The following is a 26,817-nucleotide window of genomic DNA, read 5'->3' on the forward strand; positions in this document are numbered from 1 at the left end:
AAAGAGTTAGGGAATCAACATTTCAAGTTCTCTCAAACCACCAATCTTGTGAGTGAGTGAAACCTTATCCTTAGCACCTGTAGACCTTGATAGTTTTTTTGTTTGTTTGTTTGTTTGTTTTTTTTGTTTGTTTGTTTGTTTGTTTTCCATTTGCTTGCCTGATCTTTTTGGCATTCTACCAGCTGTCTTCTCATCATACATGTACATTGTCAGTTGTGTTTCAGATCGCTGACTTTATTCAAGGTTTCAAACTGTGTTTGGCTTATGGCTTGTTTCCACTCTCAGCTCTGTTAAAGCATAAAGAAATCACTTAAATATTAACCAACATAGATGGCAGTGGTGTTAGTAAGATTATTTTTTCTGTCTAGGGATGTGGCAGCTATTGTAATTGCTTGACCAATCATGTGACTTTGGTAATGGCATATACTTAATTGAACTTAAAGGAAAGAAACATTTAGGACAAAAGAGTTTTGAACACCGTATAGCTATTCTATTGTTTACATAGGTCAGTCCTTCAGGCTAAGATGTAGTTTTGTTTATCCCTATATAGCACACCTTTTTATCTTTATGGTGTAGCAAGTCTGCATTGGGCCTATTTTACCAATTTCATTTTTCAGATGTCACTGTCTCATCAGATATACTCTGTAAAGCATTGCTGGCTTTGACTAGATTTTCTTGAAGTATGAAAACTAAACTGGGGACCATGGATTTTAAATATCAGTATCAGTAGAAGGAGTAGGGCAAAATAATGTATGATAGGAAAGGGGCAGGGACAGGAACTGTTAGAACAAGAATGCAGGGAGAAAAGACTGCTTGAAGAGTCTGCAATGTGGAATCCAGAATACGGGCCAATGTGTGAAGAAGAAAATGTGTTTTGTTTTTTTTTTTTTTTTAGAAACAGAAATTAACGATGATGTGTGTTGATATTATAGCAAAGAAATAAGCTTTATATAAAAATATGATAGGAAATTCTGCAGGAAGAAATAACCTGTAGCACATTGCAAATCTCTTTAGTGATCTAAAAATCCCAGAGATTGTACTGTTTCCTGCAAACGGCCAGCATTTGTGACTTTGTGAATAACCGATCTAAGAGGTGCAGGGAATGCTTCAATGAACATGCAACAAATAATAATTCATACCAAGTATCCAGTTCTCTTTTGGTTTTAAGCCATATTTGTTCTTTATCTGAAAAGTTGTCTGTACAGTCTTCTCTATACTTCTGTTTCTGTTTTATCCAGCATCAGCTGTTGCAGTAGCAATAGGAGAACTAAGTGGGACATCAGATTCCAGACTTTGCTTTTGTGGTGGTAGTGGTGTTATTATTTTTATTGTGTTTTGTTTTTCTAATGCAAATTTTGGGCTGCTGTGTTGCTTTCTGTGAATTGAATGAGTTGGTTTTAAGTGTGTTCATTTTTACCAGAATGAATCCTGTGTGTATGTATAGATACAAATAATTTCAAGCACCGAAATATTTCCACCATGTAAAAGTCGGACCATGGCAGTGACTATTAGGGACTACCAGCATGTCGATTCCATGTTAATAAACCAACATAATTACTCTGTCCTGCTTCTTTCTTTATGAGCAACTGGTAGGTGGTAAGTAATCTCTTTTTAAGCTATTTTCCCCTTAATATGTCAGAGGAATTATTTGAAATAATTATGAAAAAGACATAGAATATAAATGTCAGAGTAGATGTAGATGGGAAAATATTACTACAGAGGGGTTTTGTAATATGTTGGAAATGTCATTTATGGTTCTGTTTTAATGAATGGGTAATTAGTTGGCTGAACATCATCTCAGTACTTAATGGAATCTTAGTGGATTAACTACATGCCTTATTCATATTATCCTACAGAATTTTTGTGCCTTCTTATAATGAATATTTTTTTTGTAGGATGCCAGTACAAAAAAGGAGGGGCTCTTTTAATGTAGAGAATTTGTGCTTTTTTTCATTGTTAAATGAATGTGCATTGTATTTTAAAAAATAATAATAAAATACATATACTGGTGCTTTACCTATACTTTTTTCACTGAAACTACTCATGTTGCTTTAGATGCTAATACTGCATATTCTAATAATGCTAATCTGCATATTCTGCATGGTTATTTTTTTATTTTATTTTATTTTATTTTATTTTATTTTATTTTATTTTATTTTATTTTAATTTTTATTCCAATAAAATAAAATTAATAAAAACCATGCAGAAAATGCAGGTGTTAGGATTAGGTTGACAGCAAACTGAACATGAGTCACCAGTGTGCCTTGGCAGCCAATAGGGCCAACTGTACTCTGGGGTGCATCAGGCATGGCATGGCTAGCTACTTTGTATGTTCAGTGTGCATATACACTTTATACTTACTTCTGTATGTTTTCCAAAAGCTATTTCTAATTGGGCAGAAGGCTAGCAAGCATTTCAAAAATTATTAAAACTGTTTAACATTTAACTCTGCTGTTTGTCCTAAAGGTAATGTTTTTGTGTCACCTGCATACAAACTCCTGCATTCAGTTATAGCTTACAACAAAAGCTCTGAACCACTGTTTCTTTCTTGTGCTACATTCAAATTTGTGAATTACTGGGATGCTCTGGTAGATTTCTAAAAACAGGTAAGGACTATATGATATCAATTTATGAATAAAGACAACTCATCATTGTTCTGTCTTTTCATTGAAAGTGGAATTAACCCAATATCTGAAGTCCATCTTGATAGCTCAGAATCTAGGTATTCAAAAAGATGGTAAAATACATACATCAGTGTTTCGCACTTGATGAAAACTCTTCCTTTTGCAATTTCAGAGAACCCTGGCAGAGTTGGGAGGAAACGAAAGTGAGTGCCAATATTATGTGATATATGTTAATACGAATGTGCATACATCCATTAGTTTTATAAAAAAAATACATGTGTATATATATAATCTTTTCCTCTTCTACATCAGCACCAGATCTGCCACACTGTACCTTTCTGTAGCATTATGTGCTCAAAAAACAAAACAAAACCGAAAAAACAAGAAGGTTGCAGCTGAAATAACTTACATTTATTTGTTTTCATTTTATTTTATTTTGCATCTAGCAAAGTGGTATTTGCGGTGAAATTTGGTATCTCAGCTGAACCATTATATTCAGCTGTAATTAGAATAAACTGTCGGTATGAATTACTGTACATTGGTTTTAGAGATCTGTTTGGAGAAAACCATTTCTTACCAAAGCAGAGACAGCAATTTGCTGTCTAACTTTGTACATTTGCAAAACACACTTAGTGTAAAATTAATTAGGTCATTAGAAACCTATTATCTTCCCTCAAAGGAACTGATTTTGGAAGTAAGCGTGTTTTCTGTAAAATGTACCATCTTTGCATTCAAACCTAGTTGTGATTCGTTCTTAAGGTTTTCTTTCTTCTTTTCTTTTTTATTTCTAAATCAAAACAGAGAGGTGTATAACAGGTTAGAAGAAATTCTCAGTATTGTGGAACATTCTAAGGAAAAAAAGAAGTTCTTTAATAGCTTACTTTATTGTTTAGTAGCATTAATGATTATTAAATTAATGTAAATCCAATAACATGTCCTGGAAATATAGCTTTTTTTCCCTTTATTTTCAGAGTTGTCCACAAGCTCATTAGCTTTTTTAGCTGCTTCTTCTGTGTTCAGAACAAAGTAATTAATATGATGTGTGAGAGAGTTTCATCCTATCAAGTACTATTCATTTTGACTGTGAACTGTAGTCAATTCTTGCGGTCCATTCAGCTTTGAGGACTTCCATATGGTGGTATGGTGTATATACCGTCATATTCACTGATGGTATGTAATTGGTTCTCTTACCTATCTCGTTGATCTGAACAAATAATTAGGGATTTTAGGATCTATCTTTTCCTTTCTTTCATTTTTTTTTCATTTCATATCTTTGCCTAGATACAGAACTGTAACTTCCCAGGAGTCCCCTGAGAAAAGAGACAGAAAAGCCAAAGCCATACTTACATGTTATTTAGCAGGCTTTATGACTACTTTTCTCCTGTCAGTTGCATACAGTAATATTTGAATATTAAACTAGAATCTTCTTTTTCTATCTTTGTATCTTGGTAGGCAAAAGATCTCTGTCCTAAGGAATAGGAAGTTTTATATTCTTACTGTGTAGAACCTAAACTTGTTTTGCATAGTGATAACTTTTGAGAGGAATTTTTAAAATATGGAATGTTTATGATGTGACATAGGCCAAATATAAGAAAAGAACACAGAAGAAGTAAAGCTAGTAAGGGGGATATATGTCTGTGAACTACACAAATTAGGGTTCTGGGTCTTTTTTAAAATAAGATTGGATAAAGTAGATCTGGTTACACCTGGATTGGAAGTCTAGCCTAAAGCTTTTCTTGTCTCTTCAGCAGTCCATTCTGAAGAGATAGACTCTTTGTGAGTGTCATAGATTAAATCAGTGTATGATTTTGAGTATGTGGTTAAGCATTATCTTTACATATTACCTGTAATGGAATTTTGCAGAAGAAAAAGCAAATCTGAGAAGTTCAGTGATCTATTCTTATCTATATTTTGTCTCATGTACTGTGCTCTGGGCACAGTTATACACTTTCTGTATTTTTGAATTACCTAGAGATGAATTTGTCAGTTTATGCCTTACTTCAAGATTGACATTTTTATGATGCCCAGAAGATAGTTTTAAAATTCTAGTATTTTAAAAATTGTCTTGATATGTGAGGGAAACAACCCACACTTCTGTGAAAAAGAAAGATCATATTAAGCTACTGAGGAAGGAACAGTATACCTGCTTAAAAGATAGACTGAGATCTTCCAAACTGCCTAAGCAATTTGAGCTCCTTGGTTCCATTTATTTTGATAGGAAGAAATGCTATCAGATGGGGACATGTGTTAAAGCCTGGACTAGCAATCTGAGATAAATGTCTGAGTGAATGCTGAGTTTAATTCATGGGCAAACAGCTGTGTTTCATAGTGCATTTCCCTTTTCTGAATAATTGTAAAGAGCAGCTGTTCTTTTTTCCTCTGTAACTATTTTTGAATTCTGCTCACTCCTCCCACCTCCAAATTATGAACGGCTTTTAAAAAAATCATAATTAATCCAATCTTGAATATTTTGAAGCTTCTGCTGACTAGCAATGATGAAGCAGGAATGATTCCTTTCTGTTGGGTAAGCTCTGTGACGGGGGCATCTTACAGCTATTGTCATCCCAGTGAAGGCCTATGACCATGTCTGAATCCTTGTTTTCAGGACAAGATGATGCTGTATCTTTTACCCCCATGCAGTTTAATCTTCTTGTGTTGACTGCTATCAGGTGAATCCTGTGATGACTGATTTCTTCCTATGCATCTGTTTGCCCTGTCTCAGTGATTTCTTTAGTGTGTCCCTCATTCTACCCATTTCCAAAACAGAATGACATGGTCTGTAATGAGCAAGTCTTCTATGCAGGCATGTCCTTTTCATGCTCTGCTATGCTTTTCACACTGCTTCTCCAAATAGGGAAATTTGTGTGGACCCTTTTCTTCCACAGACATGCTTAAGGCAATTTAACCAATTTCACTTCTCAACTAGAATTTGTATTTAGTACATTTTTCTGTTCTTTCTTTAAAGCCTCCTTTCTAGTTTTCCCTCTCTTTTGGAGACTTCCCTGCCGGGAGTCTGAATGCTACTGATCATACAGGCAGGATTCAAGTCAAAAACACAGCAAGCATAATTTACCTTTCAGCTTCCAGCCCCTGTGTTGTGTTAGGGTTTTGTTTTTGCTTTCAGTGAATGTACTAGCTTGCCACAAGCAAGATTGTTTTGGCTGTCTTTAAAACATAGTAAATTTTATTTTTACCTTTTACATTCTAAAACTTTTAGTACAAAATCCTAGCAGACTAATCCTATAGGTACTCTCAATGTGACAAAGAATTATTTTACAGTTACACTGACTTGATCAAGAGACTCTATCAGATAAAAGAGTGTGGTGGGGGGGGGAGGAAAGCCATACCTATCTATTGACCTCTGTTCTGAGTTATTAAACTAAGCAAACTAACTAGTAAACTAAAAAGAACCAGAAAATAATGGACTTTAGTAAGAACCATCCCAAAGGGATGCTTCAAGCGCTGCTCCAATGAATACTGCTTTTTATCTGTTGATTTACATGGAGCAAAGGGCTTCTTTGCTTTTAAGTAAACAGATGAAAAAATTTTTAGACAAACCTGTATAAAGTTGGATTGATCTCATCTTAGTCTTTGGATACTCATTAAAGGCATTTTAATAGCTAGGCACCTGTATTTTAGTATTCTTGATCTGAGACTATATTTAAATACTGTAATACAAATAAACTCCAGTACAAGTACAGTATTCTTCCTATTGAAAATGTGCATAATATTGATATAATCAACATTTTGGACTTTTCTGAGCTTTTTTAGGGTAAGATGGAGCAGACTGACAGTGACTTTCCAATTTTGCAGTGTAAGTTTATTTGACCATAATATTCATCTGATACTTTACAAGCTAAAATATCATTTCTGCAGAATAGTCAGAATACAGTTAATTAGCAAAGTGCTGACCAGGCACAAACACAGATCTCTCTAAAATGTTAAGATGACAGTAAGCTGATCCTGCAAGTTTGCTGTGTTTTTAATTGTCTGCTTGTGGCAAGCTTGCCCAGTATTGATGCATACGCATGGTGCAGGCAACCAGTAGGCATGCTAAATAACTCCTCACAAAAAAATGATGTAAACCTAAGTATGTTTTTGCAGCCAAAATGCTGTAAACTCAGTCTGAATCAATGCTTTATTTTATTTATTTATTTATTTAGGTAACCTTTTTAAGAGGTCTTAGAAAGCTGAATCAATTCAGCTAATCTCATGAAGGCAGAAGACCATTCCAGTTTTGCTTTGTCCTTTCAAAAAACCTACGGATTTTGCTGACTAGCTTCTGCTTACTGTTTGCAGTAATTGGTGGCAAACACAAAGCTAATTCCTTATTATATAGCACTTTCAGAGGGTTAATGTGTAAGCTGTTGAGTACGAAATAATAAGCCAATAAGGCTGTACCTAGGAGAGCAAAGATCTTTAATTCAGATTCCCCATTGTTGCATTTTGTTTTATATCTCTTATCACTGTTCTCTTTTATGTACTCGTAAAGTATTTACTCTGGGTAAAGTCATGCAAAACAAAAGCTGCCCAGAGTAAGCTGAAACAGTGCTCAGTGAAGACATGGTTATCCATATCCAAGCAGACAGTCTAGTCTGTATGTTAACTTATATCTCCAGTTCTTAAGAACTTATAGGGTAAAGACACACATACAGAGCAGTGGGTTTGGGGAATAAAAGCAGAAGGGCAACAGTGAGAAACTCATGGATTGAGTTAAAGACAGTTAAGTAAGTAAAAACAATACAAAACCAAGAAAAACACGTGGTGTAAAACAAAAAACATCTGGCTCACCGCCAGGTGACCAATATTCAGCCAGCCCCTGAGCAACAGCAGTCCTGGAAAACTTCCCTGTAGTTTTTGTTGCTGAGCATGACACCACATGGCACTGGATATCCCTTTGGGCAGTTGGATCCAGCTGTCCTGGCTGTGCCCCTCCCAGCTTTGTGTGCATCCTCAGCCTCCTCACTAGTGGGGCAGTGTGAGAAGCTGAAAAGATGTTGACCGAGTATATATCTTGGGTTTCTGACTATGTATGCTTGCAGTCAAAAGGCACCATCTCTTTAAGTATCTGGAGATGGACCATTCCTTAAAGTCTAGATATAATCAGAGTTGGAGGAGAGGAGGTGGGCAGAAAATCTTGATGCTGTCATCTCTTTCAAGATTGTCAGTCTTGAGGAGTAATGAACAAATGAACAGGAGAATGAACAAATGTTAAAATAATTACTATTTTAAAAGTAAGGCATATATAGCTGGAAAAAGGTAAAAATAAGATTTGGCACTACCATCTATCTATCAGTGTCTTAGTAGTGGTTTATATATTGCTATGAAAGAGATTGGTTTGTTTATTCATAGCAATGCTAACAAATTAATAACATAACTAGCGTGCTGCAAAGGTGCTGAACTTTAGAAAGGAAGAGCTGTAACACAAAGAAAGCTGAGTTAATTGGAATCTATTAGATGCTTTTGCAACTGGTCCCAAAGGCAGAATTTCAGATTAGCCAGAACTATGGAGCACCTGAGGAGTCATTAGGAAGACGAGCCCAGTTTTATAAAACAGAAAAATTGTATATCTGATAGTGAGATAAGGTGCATGAATAGTAGCTTCACTGTTTTCAGTTATTTATACTTATTTATGTAAAATCATTGTGTTGTGCAATATTGCATCCACTGGAAAGTGGTAGTGACTAGCTAGATGGCTATAGTTAGAGCGTATTGCCATTCTGCAGCGGGTATACTCTCCCAGAGGATTCTGGAGAGCTTCCCAGCTGACTTCGCTACAAGTTGTTATTGTCAGCTGCCAGACCTTGGGCTGGTTTTGACACTTTCATCCTTCAGACTTTTTTTTTTTTTAAACTAATGTCATGTGAAGATTTAAAGTCTTTTTTTTTTTTTTTTTATCAGCATTTTTCTGAGTGGAAAAGGGGTGAAGGTGCATTAGAGCTCTTGAGGCTATTTAATAAAACCCTTAAATACTTGTTTTTGAAGTTCACGATGATATGGACTCAGATCTGTCAACTTGACTTAAAATAATTGCTCATACTGTTATCTGTTGAAAAATAACATGTTCTAGGTCAATAGGAAGTAGCCGTGATGCTCGTTTTTCTGACATCCCACCAAATTATTTGTCATGTATCCTATTATGGATGTTTAATTAGTACTTCTAAATTAGTACTTCTAAGAACAGTTTTGTTAGTTTTGTTTGTTACATCTCAATGGTCTTTTTTTTTTTTTTTTTTTTTTTTTTTTTCCAGTCCTATTTCTGATAAAGACTGTGAGAAACTATTAAGTACAGACATGGATTTTGAGCTTCACTGACATCGGTATCTTTTACTTCTGTATGGGAATCACTCATCAGGACTCCAGCAGATCTATCTTTTCTTTCTGAACCATTGAAATAACTTGTCTAGTTCTTTATGCATTTTTGAGGTGAAAGCCTGCTTTTCATTGTATCCCTTTGTTTTATATTGCTCAAATGGAGAAGAGATATTACACATGTAAATGCTTCAATATGCTTGACAATGAAGGAAGTACAAGAATGTTACTGGTGGCTCACTGTTGGTAGTATTTGCTCTGTGAGAGATAGCACTCTAGGAAGCTGATGAGCTTTCTTAAGACACTGCAAACTAATAATCCTTTCAACATATGTCTAAACAGGCTCTTCAGCCATACCATGGGTTGCTATATCAGTCATAAAGCAAAGGTACTTCCTGTTAGTTTTAGTTCAATCTAGGGATATGGACAGTAACTGCAAGCTTCTTTTAACAAACCAAACTCAAATACACTTGTCCTTGCATGTTATCTGTTTGCTCCTTGTTTCTGTGGAATATAAGCTATAAAGAAACTTGAAGATAGTAGAGGGTGACCAAGAGAAAATAAGACAGAGGGAAAAAGTATGTGAAGATGTGCTAAGCTCATTGAGAGGAAATACGGCATACATATTAAGAGTACATAATCTAAATCTTGCAAATACTTTTATTAAGAAAAGTTAACATCTATCTTTTCTTCCTTTGACCATCCATTAAAATCCATGTAACACTGGTACTGATTTGTGGGTTCATAATGTTGGAAAAGCAGCTGTTGTTCTGAACTTTATAAAAATCACCATCCTAACGTGGATATGAATGTTCTTGTTTCACTGCTGGCTCTACTTTTGGATACCAAAATTACAGAAGACCAGAATTCTCCAAAATGTAGAATATGTCCACCTTTGAAAAGATGGCTACACCTGAAAGTGACCTGACTATTGAGTAAATTAGTATATTATGCCACTGAGTCAGTTAATGGAAGTCGTCAGGACGCCTATTTTGGTGATGATAACTGATGAAAAAATTCCCATTCTGAATGTTGGGCAAGGAAAAAAAAATCTGCCTCATTTGTCCCACTGAAATAATCAGTGCTTTTAGACTGTAAAATTTATTTTCAATGCTCTTATTATCGAATATTAATGCACTTGAAATGTCCTAGAAATATTATGGGGGAAAAAATTCCACAAGGATTGGTTTATGTTATTTCCTAAATCCACAGTTATAATTATGTTGACTGATTCTTTATTAAACAAAAGTCAATGTGCTTAAATTCAGCCAAATTAAGTCCATTGAAGTGTTTATCTGCTTATACCTGTAATTCTCTTATGCAAGTTTAACGCAATTACAGAAGGATAGCCAGTTAAGCCATAACAGAGTAGAAAATACTGGTGCAAGATGCATTAGAAGATTATCTATGGGAAATGTATTGTGTGCTATTCATTTAATTTTTCAGGCTATTGAAAATGCTTTCCCTTAAATATGACACATCAAAAGCTCGACATCTTTTGTTAAATATTTCGCAATCTGTAAGGAATCTTTACAGGAGGATATACAAAAACACTAATACTCCTAACACATGCAGTTAGCAAGAACTGTGAGATAAGGAAAGCATTAAAGACCCTTGACCTTTAGTTTTCATGAGAAAAGAAGCCTGCAGCCTAGCTGAGCCATGTGGGGGCAAATGAGGCAGACTTCATTTTTGTTTTTTATTGCAGAGAAGGGGTTTATAGTAACATCTGTGTTAAGCTTTTTTGAAGGAATTTGAGGAGAAAATGTAAAAAACACGTAACAAAAGTTTATGTCGGAATGTGAGAAAAGGTGAAATTTCACAGAAAATGTGAGGAGAAAATTATAAATGATTAAAGACTGAAATGTACTCAGAATTGTATTTTTCCTTTATGCAACCTAGTGTGCTCCTCCAAAAGATTTTACAGATTGACTTTAAGGTCACAGCAAATGTGACTGATCTGACGTTGGTTGTGTCAGCTGCTCGATAGTACATACCAACATAGATCCAACAGTTCAGAATAACTAAACAGAAATACGTACCACCTGTCACAGGAGAATTCTTTGTTTTTAAGTCAAAGGTAAATATTGTTTTAAGTGAAAGCACACACAAGAAAAACATAAGGATTATGAACTTTCATATGAGGAAGATTGCTGGCACTGTGTAACTGTCAAGAAAAGAATGACTTACAAAAAGAAACAAGACAGCTTGATTTGGTCATATTAACTTCTTAGTGTATTGTATTCATCAGTCTTGGATATTATCTCTAAAAAAGCATTTGAGGTTGCCGACGATTTAGATTTGATGACATCTAAATGTCATTTCTGAAAGAATCAGATATTGTACAAGATATGACAGTGCCCAGTGAACAAGTTGGGAGCAAAACATTTTTGTCTTTCCCTTAGGAGTGGGTTGAACTCTGACTTTGGATATACAATAATTTATGTAGACTTAATAGCTGTTTTTTTTGTGTTTGTTTTTGTTTTTAATACTCTGAGGTCCTTAAAATGCTGTTCAAAAGCTATGTCCAATTTTTTTGGACATGGTTGCCTTTTTTTGTACCATAGATTCAATTTTTGAATTACAGAAATTGTAGATCAAGCAGGATTATAGTAAGTATATGTGATTTATAGTGCTGCAGAAAGGATAGGAAAGAGGTTCTAAGAAGTGGCTTCTCATAGACAGATGATAAATTACCATATATATATATATATATTTTTATTTTTTTTCCCCCAAACTATGTACTTGTTTGTGTTATAAAATGTATAAAGGGTGGTTAAATTGTAATAAAAAGACATCATTGTAATAATATTACAACAGTAATGTGGATATCAAGTGCTGTGCATTCATTGAAAGCAAAATATTTGCTGAAAGTAATCTAGATTGAATCCTTTACATAGCACATAGCATCTTCAACAACAAATTGATTCCTTTCATCTAGGTAACCTGTAATAGGTAACCTATTATTGTACGAGTCTTAATTCAGAGAAAAAGTCTTGCTTGACATAAATAAAACTTCATGTGAGGGGGGAAAAAACACTAGCTTCTTTTAGTGATAAGAAGGAGGTGCATTTCAGGAATTTACCTATTGATACTTAAATGTTTCAGTATAAATAGAAACTTGTTTTATTTATTCCAGTTGCGCTTTTTGGTAATAGACTGACTGCTGAAATCATGTTTTAATGTTTTAATTCAACATATATAGCTGTATAGCTCTAAGGAAGCATGATAATTGACTCATACAACTCCAAAGCAGAGCCTGAATGTACCCTGAAGCGAATGCTTTCTTGTTCTTCTCTTTAAAAAGGGCAGTGTGTCATTGTTACCTGGGTTGTAGTTACAGTGATGTTATTTATTTTCTTCCCCTCTTACGACAGTCCCTTCCTTCCTTCCTTCCTTCCTTCCTTCCTTCCTTCCTTCCTTCCTTCCTTCCTTCCTTCCTTCCTTCCTTCCCTCCCTCCCTCCCTCCCTCCCTCCCTCCCTCCCTACCTCCCTCCCTACCTCCCTCCCTCCTTCCCTCCCTCCCTCCTTCCCTCCTTCCCTCCTTCCCTCCTTCCTTCCCTCCTCCCTCCCTCCATGATTGCCCGAGATGGTCTCTTTTCCTCTTTGTTGTTTTAACAGTCTTAATTCAACATTAAAGAAATGTAATCATTGTAAAATGTCACCTTTAAGACTGTTTAAAGTAGTCTTTCTGATACATACTACAGTCTTTCCGACAGAGACTGATTAATAGGCATGTTGTAGTCTAGTATCATGCTTTTTTGATTCTTGTCTTTAAAAAACAGACTATAGTAATCAAGCACATTATTTAAAGACTCTTAAACTTCATGGTTTAAAATTTAAAAAGCTTAGACTAACTGGATCTGCCTGGGTGGAACAGGGTTTGCAGTACTGTTTAGAATTAAGGAATACTGCTCATTTTTTGAGAACTTGATTTATATAGTATAGGTGCTGAATATTGGTTGCATTAAACTAAGGTCATTGAAGGTACATTGAACTGCAGTTAAAAAAAAAAAAACTGAGGTCAGTGTCATTGAATAGTACTTGGATTTTGATTTAACTGTAAGATAACAGTGTAGAATTTCTGATATCCTATAAGCACTGTCAGCTTACTGTTGTCCGCTTACACCTACTGCATTTGGTGTTCAAGTGAGTGTATGTTTTGTGATGGGAATTCATAACATAAAAGGCCACAGTTGTTATCAGTCCAGCAGGCTTGAAGATAGTTCTGCTGAGAAACTAGTGCAAACAAATGCATCGATTCTTTCTGGTCAAGCTCTTGGCAAGAGTTCAGCTGCTTTCATTGAATAGAGTGGTTAAAAATATTAAATAGAGAGGGAAGAATACTTGGTAATTATTGATATCGCAGCTTTTCTCAGCTAAGTCACAATGTGAGAAATAATTAGGTTGATGTCTTTGTCTTGTCTGTACTATAATTTTAGCAGTACTACATGTATCTTAGTTGTCCTGTACTTGAGTGCCTCCCATACAGCCCTTAACCTGAGGGGTTCTTTTTCTTTCTTTCTTTTTTTTTTTTTTTTTTTTTTTTTTTTTAGATAACTAAATAAAACTGGAAATCTGTTCACTGAAGTTTTGGAATCAAATACTTCTCCTTCTGCATTCTCTGCTTACACATATGCTGTAGGAGGAGGATTCTCTTGGCAAGTGAAAGAAAAAAGAACTGAATTTATAGTAGACTCTCAGTGCCTGATCCCAGGAGGTATGCATCAGATGAGTAGCTACTTGTAAAGTCTTGTCAGAGAGTGAAAATGCAGGCGCCCAGCTTCTCCACACTCCGAGTCTAATTTTGTGATTTTGTCAGAGCCCAACTTCAGTTCTTGGAAAAGTGACACTGCTATTGTAATATGACAATATATAGTGCTGTTCTATTCAGTCTTTAGTTCAGTATTTTGTGTGATCAGATTTAAAGCTGCAAGAGCTTGAAGAAAAGCTATCTGGAAAACACTGTCTCACTGAGGATTTTTTTTTCCAATGCTTTTGTACCTACAGAAAGTTAAATTAGGGTTGAAGGAGAATTTAAAGTTAAGATTTAATGACGGTAGGGTGAAATAATAAAAATGCTTGGTTGAGGAAATTATTGAGGACATTAGTGAAGGACAGAGATGTCAAATTAAAAAAAAAATGTTTGTAGAAAATATAATGAGAAGACATACTGGGAGAGTCCCACCTACTCATTCTTAGCTGAAAAGTAATGTGTTATAATTATGTATGTCAAGTATGTATGATTATGGTCATTTGCTGCTTGAAAATACTGGCAGAAATATCTGTGTAGTGTGATCTGATAATACACAATCATAATAACAGAATTAGAGGTTATTCTGCTAGTAAGTCAAAAATTGTTCTATAGAAATTGTTCTATAAAAATAGAAAGCCTTTAAAAATTCTACCTGACACATAGTAATAATAACTAGTATTGTACCTTACTAGTAATTAATAACCCAAAATCTGAAAATTTGGTCGAATCCTGGCACCACTGATGTCAATGCTAGAACTTGTACTTTTGGGAGAATAATTTTATTGGAAGAATAATGCTTTTAATCAGTTTCTGGCAGATAGATGGTGTCTTTACCAGTGTCTTTGCATATTTTTTCTTTCTTCTCTTGAATTAATATATCACACTAGAACATATTGTCTATGCCAAAAGATAATGTATACCAATGTGCATAGTGATACAAAAGGAATTAGCATATTCTCATGAAAGATAATAATTTACTATTAGGGTATCAGTCTTAGTATAGAGACATGTCGGTGATGAGTGACAGGAACTCACATTGCACTAGATAGACAGATGTTATGAATAGCAGTTTGCGTGCTGAGGGTAGACATTGCTGTGTCTCAGCTGGACCTGCAGTTTTCAGAAGCAGGTCTCAAATGCTTATTTTTCTTTCTATCACATCTTGATCAGTTTGACCTAAGCTAAAGATATCTGAGAGCATACTACAGAAAATGAACTTAATTAGTCAATATAGTCTTTCAGCAGTTCTTTTCCCAAGTCACATGTTAAGTTATGAAACAAATATAACTATGTCCAGATTTGTAAAATGGATTAAAAACCATCTGCACTCACACCTGATCCCAACTTGCAAATTCTTCTTCAGCCTCATGTAACCTGGTAGTAAATTAGTTTATGTAGTGTTAGGTGACTACAGAGTGATCTCTGGCAGTATTTAACTGCAGTTGGTGTGCTTCCTCTAATCAGGAAAGCACTGTCAAAATGTAATATCCATATGAACGTTTATTTTCTTTCAGTGCAGGATACTTCTTGGGTTTCTCTTTATTCCTTCCTTGTGAAATGGAAGAAACTATCACAAGACAATCTCTAGTAGAGTCTCTGCTGAATCTGACCATCAGGAGGACAGTATGATTTCTGACTTTCTCCAGGGCTCTCTCTTGGAGAATTTTTTGCATTGGTAGAAAAGGGATTATAAAATACTCTGAGGAAAACTAGCTTTTGATTAACACAGTGTCACAGTGTTGCTTTTTAGTAATATTTATGGGATAATGAGGAGGAACAGGCAGAGTGTCTGCAAGGAAATATAGCAAGAAAAGTGCTTTTAGCAAACCTAAGACTGCTGAGAGCATGGAGAAAATGCAAAGCCAGTCCTAAGAAGTGATGGAAAATAAGACTTTGTTCAGGCCTTCTAACTGTACAAAATGTACTGCAACCCAGAAAAGTTGTTTCATTGACAGTCATTGTAAAGGAGAAGACCCTTCTTGCAAAGGTATGGTAATCGGGTCAATCATTAAAAAATCAGATAAGGTAAGAGTTATTTAGGAGAGGTGCTCCAGCCCTCTGATCATCTTCACAGCCCTCCTCTGGACCTGCTCTAACAGATCAACATCCTTCTTGTGCTGGGGGCCCCAAACCTGGACGGAGCACTCCAGGTGCTCAAAAGGACAGAGCAGAGACAATCACCTCCTTCCCCTGCTGCCCACTCCTCTGTTGATGCAGCCCAGGATGCAGTTGGCCTTCTGGGCTGCAAGCACACACTGCTGGCTCATGTCAAGCCTTTCGTACACCAGAACCCTCAAGTCCTTCTCTGCAGGGCTGCTCTCAGTGAATTCTTCTCCCAGTCTGCACTCATGTCTCGGATTGCCCTGACCCAGGTACAGCACCATGCACTTGGACTTGTTGAACCCCATTAGGTTCACATGGGCCCCAGATCAGATCGGTAGGTAAGACTAAATAAGTGTGGTTAAAATATGAGATTATTTATTTATTTATGTTATGGTAAGGAATAAAACCACTAAGTTTAACTGGCTTTGGAAATAGGACCTGTGCTTTGCCTTGTAAAGTACGTTATCATAATACCAAAGCTAAGAAAATTAAAAAAAAAAAAAAAAAGACATTTGAGGTATGATTACTTAAGCATTTTGCCAGAAGAAAAATAGAAATACTATAAAACTGAAAATGCAAATTTTGCAGAAATAGAACATCTGGTGCCAATTGCTTATAATTATTTTGCAAATCATGTTTTTCCCAATGGCATTATATTGTTTTAATTGATTTACCAATATTTGACAAAAATTAAGCACACAGTACATGTAAATCATTAAAGTAACTCTAATAACAGTAAACACACTTGAGTATTCACAGTTACTTTGTATTACACAGTATTCACTGTTTCTTTGTCATGTATAAAATAAAAAATAACAAATGTATCTCCCCACCTCCTCCCCTCCTTTTTTTTTTTTTTTTTTTTTTTTTTGTTAAGGCATTTTGGAATTACTTGTACATGTTAATTTTAATTGTGTGCAGTTATGAAACATAAAATTAATAGTGAATTTTAAGATGTATCATCATGGTTTAGTAAAGGGAAGTCATGACTAGCAAAAAGTGAAATAATAGGTGAACTGCTGAACATATCTGTCTCTTACTTTACACTTTGATTTTTCATAGCCACTCTACCAATGACTTTTTTAAAGAATGTAAGCTTAAGAAGCGTGTTCTTGCTAATCACTTCCTGAAGTCATCCAGAAGAATTCAATGAGAAGATTCACTGAATCCATGAACACGATCTAGCAACTTCTAGTTGATTCCAATATGTTAAATTACTTGAGTCTTATCTTTACAAGACTAAAAAACCATTAGACATCTCATAACTATATCAGATTCATGTTATTGGCTGAATGTTTTTTCACAAGATCTTGGTATTAGTATTTATAAAGAAACAGTATGTTTCAAGAAAATTGAGAAATGTGAAGAAATTCTGTGAAGTGCAAAGCTGTATATCTCTTTTTCACTCTAGTGTATGTAGTGGAATCTTCAGGAACTTTCAAAGATGAGTAAATTTATTAAATGAATATACCGAGTGGCAACATTTTGCTTGTAATATAAAACCTAAATTGCTTTATGTGCAGCTGTCTTTAGGTTCTTTAAGTTAGATCTTATAAAACTTTATGGTTGTTTTTTTCAACATCTGGAACAGATATTTCTTTTTCTGTGTTCATGTATATTATCATGTATATAGTTACATTAATACTAAAGCCAGACTATAATCCCTGGAATTTGTCTACTGCAAAGTAAAATTAATCAAATACTCAAAGAAAGATTTATGAACAACTTTTGTAGTAGATTTGGTGACAGTAATGTTTTTTTACTATTGAAATAATTAAATTGATACAGTCCCTATGGTAAATAGTTACATTGCAATAAAACGAGAGCATGTTTATGCCAAATAACTCCACTATGTGAGACATCAGTATCGTCGTATTGACATAATGCATGTTCAGATGGAAACTCTACCAGTCTGTCTGTATGTAGTTAAAAGTAAATACGGGCAAGATTAAGAGGGAAAAAAATCTCTCAAATAAGCCTTCTTTGTCAGACTTTTGGGGAAGTACACCACACTTCCCCATAGATGAAGTAAATGAACTCATAGATGAAATGAATTTCATTTACTCGTAGTAAATGAATTCATAGATGAAATAAATGTTCATGCCCTTGGAACAAAATATTTTTTTGGACATAATGATTAGGGAGCTATGAGTTTAGATTTCTGGCCAACAAGAACAATTTCACACATCTTTGCTGCTGAATGTTGCCCCTGGCTTGTACATTCTCCTTCATTGAACGTTTAGTCTGAACTGACTGTATATACACAAATCACTGGTGATTAAAGGTCAAGTTTTGTATGGCCTGGATTAAATATCAGTAAATTTTTTACTTTACAATCTTACTTATACTTTCAGTGTTGCACTTCTCTTTGCTATTCTCATTAGTGTTGACAGTAATCCTGATATTTTTGCAGTAGTACTTAATTTTGTAGTGAACATTATTTTGCAAGATACACAAAATTGCAGTGAATCCATTCTTAAGCCACTGCAAATCTCTCCCTACCAGATAGCACCAACCAAAATAGATTTTGTGAAAATTTAAAAATAAGATGCAATTAATACACTGCTGGTATAACTGATGCTTAGCTCTACCAAAGCTATTGCTATGAGTAAATATCAGTTTTGTAGAAAGTAACATTTTGTTTCTTGAAATGGCAAGACCTACTTTTGTTGCGCCTAATTTTCCTTTTTAAAGCGCACCCTGACACAAGACAATGCTTGTACAAGGCCAAACTTCTATAGGCCTTGGGCACAGACTCTGTGTGAAAAACTACAAAAATGTAAAAACTCTCCAGGGTCTGATCTTCGTCCAGGGGCTATTTCTGTTCTGATTTGTACAATGCCTCCTGCAATTGGGGTATGGCCTCTAGGCAATACACTCTCTCATATAATAATGATACTAGAAGCAAAGAAGTTCGTTTTCATATGTTTACAGTAAAACTTCAATACAACATCTGTTTTGTGCCAAACATCTTCAAGAAATTTCTCTGTGTTGATGTGTACCAATCAAGGACAAGCAAAAATAGAAACAAACAGATTTTGGTTTTAGGAATGGCTCAGACTTCCTTCCATCAATTTCCCTGAATACTGTGATGACAAAATGCCATCTCTGCAAGTTCAACAGTAATAGAACCAAAAATCAATGGACTTTTTGCTTATTTGCAAATTTTCCTTATACAATTACCAATGTCTACTACAAATAGAAGGTGAACAGGAAGAGGAATAATGGCACAGTGAAAACCAAAGTCTTTCACTTTGTACAATACTTCTGTATGATATATATATGTAAAATATTTGGTGCTAATATCCTGCTAAGTCTTAAATTTCTGTCCTTTTAAGTAGCTTGATGAAAATTGGCATACACCTATTATTTAAAAGTATGTGAACTCACATACAAAATGGTGGTGTTCTGCCTGCTGCGCTAAAATGTCCATAACCTATTTGGGTGGGTGGCAATTTTTACAGATAGTGGAACTTATATCACCATAAAACTTCCTTAGGCCCAGAATAGTGTTCCAGGTGGTGGCATGGGGCATGTTTCCAGCCATCCAGTGGCTGCTTCCACAATTGTAAGCATATGGCATTTGCCTTGGTGGGTTTGTGTTAGTGAGATACAATCAAGCTTCCAGGCTATATTGATATTTCAGTTATCACCCTCCATACCATATATATATATATATAAAGTTCCACACTCTGCTAGTAACACATGGTTTGGAAAATGGTAGTAGCACATTTTAAATGGAATACACATGCTGTCTTGTATAGAATTTTCTTACATATTACAGCTTTAACACTTCTGTATGTCACAGGAAACGTTACATTGAAAAGGACAAAAATTGTTGATGAGGAATCAAATTGTTCAAAGAATGCTTATGGAAAGGCCTCTGATGGAAAAACAAAACAAAACAAACAAGCAAACAAACAAAAATCACCAAACAAACAAGCCAAAACCAAACAAATCACAACAACAAACCACACCATTATATACAGTTTGTACATTTTTTTTTGACACAGACCTTTGCATACTTTTCAAGATAAGAAGAAAGGGTTAAGACTGTTTTTGTAACTTTAACATAACTTCCTTTATAGGTGATTCCAAAGGTATAGCTAGCAAAAGTGATCAGCTGTGGTATGCACTAGTAACCTCAATTTTGAGGACTTAGGACCTAACCAAGATTCTTGTTGTCTTCACTGTATGTATTAGCTATACATACAGACATCTTCTTTAATATATAGATGTAATTTAATATACTTTATTGTTGGCACTGGCATATTTGTTTACATATTGTAAGAAATTTCTTCTTGAATTATGTTACTTTTGTAGTTTGGGGTCTAACTCTACAGTACTTAATACAAATTGATATACGGCATCAGGGGAGTTGAGATTCAAGAGCTAAATGCATAGATGACAGCCTAATTGCCATCTTTTAAAGCTATAAACATTGAAATTCTGCTTCTGAAAATAAGATTTTAGCTGGAGGACAGGCTCTGCCCCATACTTTACAACTACAATACTCACTATTAATACTGTGTTTGTATTTCCTTAAAAATTTCACTGACTCCCCTGATGTCAGTATATTTTCATGAATTGTAAATCAGTGCCAAATTTAGTTTCTACCCGAAGCATTAAACCAACAAAAGCAAAGCAATTCTGAATTCGCTAAATCTTAATGTTGTTTTAAAATAGTTTTTAATGGGGTTAATTTCTTTAGGTTTTTCTTTCTCTGAGGGTACTATAACTTGATTGATATGGTTTCCTTTCATTTTGACATTGTAACATGGTCTCATTAGGCCTGCAATGAAATTGAATTGCCGTCATAATATCACATCATAAAGGCATATTAACGAGATCTCTATAGACTTCTATTGGAATCATTTTTCCATCATAACCTTAATGTCATTGAAGTAGACTCTTCGTGAGTGTAGAAAAAAAGCACAGGAAGAAACAAACTGGCTCTGGGACTCTCATTTTTAAGACCTAGGTTTGTCTTGCATTTCTCACCAGTTATAGCAAACTAACTGGTTTAATTATACAAATAAACAGTGTGTGGTATCACAGTTATAACTCCAGTTGATTGTGTTGCTTATTGTTTTCATGATTTGTATGTTTATGCCTCAAAATTCTTACTATCTAGTTACGTTTTACTATTTTGTAGTATGCTTTTCATAACACCTACTCTTTCTTTTTGCAAGCAAGATCAATTTTACCCATTTATACAATGGCAAGATTTCACTGACATGTTTTGGTGACATGCAGTTGTCAAACTTCCAGCTGTCTTTTGTTGCTTCCTAGGCTGTGAGTGTTTCAGCTATTTGTGGTTCTGTGGCTTATTAGCTAGTTTAAGAGAAATTTGAATCTTCTCTAACGTACTATCTCTAAGTCTTATTGGTAGATGTATTTTACACAACTGAGCATTTTATACTGCAGAGCTACAGTTGGTTTTGCCAGCTGATTACAGGGTAGAATTTAAAATTCAGAACCATCTTTTTTGAAGGAAAAAAGTTCGTTGAGACTATTGCTAAGTTTTATTTTCTGGACTGAGATACTCTGTTTTCATTACCTTTACTTGTTTTAAGAGTGTCTTAGGAAGGTTAATCAAAGAACAGAACTTAAACAGTATTGTTTAGGCAGTACCTGAAGTTATACATAGCACATGTAACCATAACATATTACAATGCAAATGAAAAGATATGCTTCAGTAAAGAACAGATAGTTTATAAGAAATTCTAAGTGGTTAGGTTAACTTCATAAAACTGTGGTATTTCCTCTATCTTATTCTATCCTTTTCCAACCACTTGAATAGATGAAAGTTTTAAAGAAGGTCAACTGCAGCATCAAAATATATGATCTAGATATATTTTCCAATCATCTGAGAGACAGGAAAGAGGAGGTGAAAGGGAAAGGTTCTGCTTAAAATAAAACAGGGAGTTCACTGGAAGATGGAATCTAATCTGATTCAATCAATTCATCCTAAAATTTTCATTCACACAGATAGGAAGGTAGGAATAAAAGATTACTATGAGTAGTAAGTAAGTCTTGCATTTATTGGAAGCTGCCTTTCTCCAAAGGAGTGAGCAAGGATCACTTAAGAATCGCATAGTTCTACTTATGTTCAGTGGGCACAGAGAAGTCTAATTCCACAAAGTACATGTAGTAAGCTTTCTGTGCAAAAGCTGTGAAGATGTAAGCTATATATTTGGCATTCCTTACACCTTCCTCATTATAAGTGATAGGCCTAAACCTCCTACAATGATGTAAAGTCTCTGGCAAATTTTATATTCTTCTGATTCAAACTTATTGTGTTGCTTTACTTGGCTTAGTATTTTTCTAGTTAATAAGTTTTGCTATTGCCCAGTCACTGAACAGTTGCAGTTTGCACCTCAGATAAATTACAAATGATTTGTAAAAGTGCATGCTACAAAACACAGCTTTGCAAATTGAAATATCTGAAGACATTTGCATGATTAACTCTCCGACTATCCTGGGATGATTAGATCAGCCAAAGTCACATGTTTAAAGCCTTCAGCCAAATTTAATCAGCACGAAAAGGCTTCATTTATTTCCAAGTGTTTAGTGTGATTATTGGTTTAAATCATAAACAAAACTTAAAAAAAATAAAAAAAAAGATGTGGGTGGTGCATCACTTATTCCTTCATGTAATGAACCATACTTGTTGACATATTCTAATGCAGAAGGAGAAGTAGATGCAGACTTTTTTCGTATTGGCAACTGTGTATTATGTTAAGTAAAGTAAGTAACAAAAGCAACACCTCCCACTTTAGGACAGCCTCCACTCCCCTTCCAGCCTGTATGATCACAGCTAGAATTTTCACAGCTCCTGAATCACTGAGGTACATTTTCAGTACAGAGCTATAGAATACTGAGAAATGGTGTGACAAGCAATTCTCTCTCTCTCACACACTTTCTTTTTCCCTTGGGTATCCTTTCCAATTCTTTTAAATGAGAAAGAAAATTAATTCAGGTGATACTAAAAACTGTTTATAAGGAGCACTGAAAACCAAGAAGATGTCTAATTAGAATGTTTTTGTTGCCTTTTGAAATACAGCACAGAAGTAGTCTGTGTTTTTACAGAGGGCATCCTTTATGAAGATGTTATTAATCTAAGGAACAACAGCATCATTTATTAACTTTGGCTGTGTGATTATACTGGGTTTTGTGTTTTCAAAGTATCTCTATAGCATTAAATGACTGATGCACTAAGCACCCCTATGAGTTAGGTAAACATTATTAAAACTGCTGAAATGTGTATCCACAAATAATTGTTTGATAAAAATTGCCTGGTATTATAATGAACACAAGTTCAGATAACTGGGAAGATGATTCTCATGTTTACAGTGCAGAACCAGGAGTGCTGAAGGTGGGGAGTTTGCCTAGTGTCAAAGAGAGCTAGTGTGAGAAAACAGCTACAAATCACGCTTGTTTTTGCTGCAGTGTACCATTAGACATACTACTCTTCCTTCTGCTAGTACACCATAGGAAAATCACAACACACCTTTTGTAAAGCCCACTATGGTGGCTGGATTTTTCCTGTTATGTCACTTGTGCTTTTTTAGTAAACAGATCTTATTTTTTTCTTACTAAAAACTTTTTGTTTGTTTGCTTGTTTGAGGATACCAGAAAGAAGTAATTCCTTCAACCTTGATTTCCAAATCATTTTTTTCACAGAAGGTGTCAGTAGTGATTTTCCTGGTGCAGTGCTCCCTTGAGCTGCTGGTGGTCCACATGGGTGCAGGAAGAGGTTGAGCCCACGCTGCTCTGTAGCAGCTAGAGCAATTAGGGGCATCTGTTTTGTGTGCTGTTGCTTATCTTAAAGAACATACCCTTACATCCTGCTGACTTCTTCATTCCTGTGTTCAATTTCACAAGCACAAGGTAAGTGGTTGGGCTTGTATTTAATCTCCTGCATGAAGCGACCTTCCTAAATTAATGCTCCTGGGCAGTCCAGACTGAATATGGTGTTCATGAAGTGTTAACAAACTGGGTTGTGGAAGGATGGATGCTGCTGCAGCCAAGGCACTCTTGATTTTAAGTGTGGCAGCATCTACAGTCTGGTAAATCAAGTGCAAAAGATATCCTCCACTAATGGCTCTCTAGAGTATTTCAGAGTAATACTTAAATTACCACAGTGCTGGTGAAACAGAGCATAATCAGGATTCTTACATGATCTGTATAGCGCTCTTGTATGAAAATATTTGAGGTATTTTGGACACCACATTGTAAATTTAAAAGGCACATTATTATTATTATTATTTAAAATATTTAATAATATATAATAATTAAACATTATTATTATTTAATAAATATCATTATTATATAATATAGAATGTATAACATACAATATGATATATAATAAATAATGATAATAATTAATATTTTTACATGGCTATTGCACATACTTCTTTCAACTCATTTGGAAAAATAAACTGATAAGTTTGCAGTTTATTCCCAATACTGATACTGTCATGGGCCTCCAGTAAGGCAAAGCTTCAAAGTGACATTCATAATTTGAAGAAGTAGCATCAAAAAGAATAAGATGAAGCTTAGCAGGGAGAGGTACAAAATACTGCACTATGGGTATAACAGCCATTGACTCGAATGACTTTTACTGAATTTAATTTGTTGGTAATTAACATCATGTTCTGGACAGTAACTTGGATATGAGCTTAACCCCCACCTTTCTTCCAGGCTCAACATGAACTATGCTGTGCCTTAAGAAACCCACGTTATTTGCCGCACCCCTCAGGGAAGAAGGGGGCATCTGTGCCCGGTGCCGCCATGTTAGGCTCTTCCGGGGTCAGTGCCACCATCTTGCGCTCCTCCTTGCTGGTGCCCTGCTGCTTTCGGGCGGTGGCTCCGCGTGCTGTGGCTTCACGTGCTGTGGCCTGTGGGGCACCCAGCGGCGATTGCTGTGCCCAGTGGCTGCATGGAGCTGTTCTGTAGCCGTTCAGCTGCCACCAGGTGTACGGGCTACACTGCAACTCCTGGCCCCGCAAACCCTGCAGGTTGTGTTCGTGGTGTTACTGCCGGGGAGGAAGCACAGGTTGGATTAGGTAAGAAGTTGAACGCTAATTACCAGTGTTGCATCATGGAGTGATAGCCTGCAGTGGTGTGCGAGTGTATGGCTGCACATGGTGCAGAGTAAGTGTTTCTTAGTTTCATTGAAGTTTCTCCTGCGGTTTGAGGTATTGTGCAGCATGCCCCACTGCTGGGGAGAATCCAGTGCAGAGGGGTGAAACAGTGGTTTGGGAAGTCTGTACAGTTGAAAGAGTTTTAATTGCACAGTTTGAGTGAGAGGGAGGGAGAGCATGATGAGTCTCCAAATGTCTCCAAATTGCTTAAAAGAGAAAGGGAATAATTTGTTTTCCATTGCTTCTGGGAACAGGATAAAGAATAATGGAATTAAACTGCAGCAAGGAAGACTTAGGCTAGACGTTGAGGGAAAAATTCCAGTTGTAAAAATAGTTATGTCCTAGAACAGATTGCTTGGGGACATCCCAGAGTCTGTCACTGCACTACTTAGGAGCAGACTAACAAGCATTTTCCAGGGATAATTTAAGCAGAGTGGGTCCTGCTTTGGCTTACGAAGATGAATGAGCTCACTTCTCCAGGTCCACCTTTCTTTCTGTGTTACAAGTTGATTCAAATCATGAAGTAGATAGGATTTTGCTTTTGAACCAGTTGCTTTAGGACAATAGTCAAGTGCTATCTCTCTGCTGTCCACTGCAAGGATGAAGACGGAAGAGAGACAGGTTAATCTTGCTTTATTTCCAGCAGTTCTTTGTTGTAGAGAGGCTTTTCCTTCCAAAAGAAAAAAAGAGATGTGTTTCTTTTGTTATCAAGTGCCTTGCTGCCAACCACAAATTACAGCACTTTATTTTCTTTGGATGCTTTTCTCTTTGCTTTGATTGCAATTGCAGTGTATTTGCTGAAGATATCGAACTATAGGGTTTGTTTTGTGTTCCAGTGTACAATAGAATAGATGAAATGTTTATTAAGTTTCAACATTTCATAAACTCTGCTGGACTATCTATATGCCTAAAATTGTGGATGTACCTAGGTGCATTGATAAACCAGTGCCATGCTTGACGGAGAATTACCTACCATACTGAGTTCATTAGAATAAAGGGCTAATGCATTAAAAATGAAACTTTATGATCCACACTGGACTTACTTAGTTTACAAAGTGTGTGTGTGTGTATATATATATATATATATATATAAAAAGGTTAACGCTATGAGATTGTCAGTGTCTTATTTTGATGCTTGCTCATAGTATCAGTTATGCAGCTTTACTTCTTAACATGTGCCAGTACATGTGTACAAATACTTCCCCTTTAAAAAGAGCCGACCATACCGAGCTTTCAAAATATTGGTACTTTCTTCCACTGTCATTTCCTTATCGCCATTTATGACAATTTTATTGAAATAGTTAATTCTGACTGTATTTCAAGAGAGAAATAGCATTTAGGAGTTACTCTAAGAAGGCATTGTGGCAGATTGAGTAACTTTAGAATGAGGTTGTTCCATTTGTATGCTTGGGTGGTGCACTGGGCCTTCTGCTCAGCGAGAGCAGTTAATGATGCCTTTTGCTCTTCCCTGACACAGGCATGGTGCATCACTGTCACTGTGTCAATGGCAATGCTGTCTGTGATGTGAATTAGGCCTGGTTTTCTACCTTAATTATTCTGTCACCACACCTCTGGTGTTTCAACACAGCGAACACTTGGGTACAAAAGTATGACATCATTTTTCAAAATATCTTCAGATAGTAAAGTTAAAAGAACTAAAGGTATTTTGGGATAACAGAACTAGACTTAAATGCCTGTAAAAGAAAAAAATCACCACTTTAAAATTGCCACTGTTAGTAGTGGCTTTTGTGATTATCTGTGATTTTTAGGCTTCACTGTCACAAGTAGATAATGTTTCTTAATGTAGTTCTTCTATTCTATTATTTGGATATCTTCACAAAAACTTTGTTAGTATTCAGCTGAGTTCAACTGC

The 26,817-nt window shown here is 35.5% G+C and overlaps 1 long non-coding RNA gene across 1 annotated transcript in view; it reads left to right on the forward strand.

Moving 5' to 3' along the window:
- The first annotated feature begins 24,584 nt into the window (after positions 1-24,584).
- The window catches only part of LOC106016862 (uncharacterized), a 294,342-nt gene continuing 292,109 nt past the window's right edge, over positions 24,585-26,817 (forward strand). Inside the window, exon 1 of the long non-coding RNA XR_011811771.1 lies at positions 24,585-24,866. This is a non-coding gene — a long non-coding RNA (uncharacterized lncRNA). The remainder of the gene's footprint in view (positions 24,867-26,817) is intronic.

This window comes from Anas platyrhynchos, chromosome 10 (assembly GCF_047663525.1).
Source record: "Anas platyrhynchos isolate ZD024472 breed Pekin duck chromosome 10, IASCAAS_PekinDuck_T2T, whole genome shotgun sequence".
In the NCBI taxonomy this organism is placed as follows: domain Eukaryota; kingdom Metazoa; phylum Chordata; class Aves; order Anseriformes; family Anatidae; genus Anas; species Anas platyrhynchos.